The sequence below is a fragment of the Sinocyclocheilus anshuiensis genome, unplaced genomic scaffold (assembly GCF_001515605.1).
Source record: "Sinocyclocheilus anshuiensis isolate Anshui unplaced genomic scaffold, SAMN03320099.WGS_v1.1 scaffold23257, whole genome shotgun sequence".
NCBI lineage: Eukaryota > Metazoa > Chordata > Actinopteri > Cypriniformes > Cyprinidae > Sinocyclocheilus > Sinocyclocheilus anshuiensis.
In genome coordinates, this window is record NW_015545924.1 from 1 (window position 1) to 1,050 (window position 1,050).

The 1,050-nt window shown below is 37.8% G+C and overlaps 2 long non-coding RNA genes across 2 annotated transcripts; one reads left to right on the forward strand and one right to left on the reverse strand.

The window, feature by feature from the left end:
* Positions 1–36: 36 nt before the first annotated feature.
* LOC107698455 (uncharacterized) lies at positions 37–827 on the reverse strand. The gene is made up of 3 exons (XR_001635350.1): positions 792–827; positions 463–636; positions 37–189 (listed from the first exon to the last, which is right to left on the reverse strand). It is a non-coding gene; the product is annotated as an uncharacterized LOC107698455 (long non-coding RNA).
* On the forward strand, positions 576–952 carry LOC107698454 (uncharacterized). Its single transcript, XR_001635349.1, has 2 exons — positions 576–649; positions 859–952. It is a non-coding gene; the product is annotated as an uncharacterized LOC107698454 (long non-coding RNA).
* The last annotated feature ends 98 nt before the right edge of the window (positions 953–1,050 follow it).

Below are 1,050 nucleotides of genomic sequence, written 5' to 3' on the forward strand. Positions count from 1 at the left end.
GGATCAGGCAAACAGTCACGTTTGCATTGGCGGCAAAGTTGCTAAGCTGCAAAACATCATTTCATTAAGGGATTAAATTTATGTAGCTTACAGTACCTTCAAACACCAGGAATCCTTTTTTGACTATCCACTGCCATTCTCTACACTTGGCATTCATTTAGTGGATGACCTCTCAACAACAGTTGATTTCTGCAAGTCTGAGGAAATAGAGAGCAACATTTTTCTTGTCCCCTATCACAATCAATTCGTTTCAATTCCTCTTTTACATACAGAGTAATTCTTTATCAGCACTTTTTGTTTAATAGTTCATGCATTTCAATAACATTGTTGAAAATGAATCCGAGTTAATAAACAATATGGATTTCAGGCTTGCAGCTTAAACAAAAAAACTTATCCGAGTTAATAAACAATACGGGTTTCAGGCTTGCAGCTTAAAAAACAAAAAAACAACAAAAAAAGTACCTAATCGTGGAGTTTGAGCGAGAAGGGACGACTGGACCAGCTGCCAAGTCCTGGTATGCAGATGGCTACTCCTGGTGGCCACCATATAAAGATCTTGACAGGTTGCTGAAGAGTGTTAGGACAATGGAGGCACCACAGCCAGAGAAAGGGTGGACCCGACATAGAGCAAGAATCCTGAACGAGTCAGGTAAGAGTAAATTATGCTGTAAATTAAACAATGATCTTGCCCAGATTACCTGTATTTCATTTTTCAGAATCTTTGCACATCATTTATCCACACTGTAAAACATGATCTCACATAGCTTTAATAAACAAAAATGAAGCCGTACCTGCATTTCTTTTTTTCAGCATCTTTTCAGAATGTGGCTAAGCCATACCTGCATTTATTTTTTTCAGCATCTTTTCAGAATGTGGCCAACAACTGGAAGAAGGCCAGCTACACTTCTGACATAAACTCAGAACCTGAAATTGCTGGAAAAAAGATTCCCAAGTAAGTCCTCACAAAAAGACAAAAGAAATGGTTTAACAAATGAAAATGGCATCATTTGCCTTCATGTGTCATCTATCTTTAAAATGATTCAACTGAGC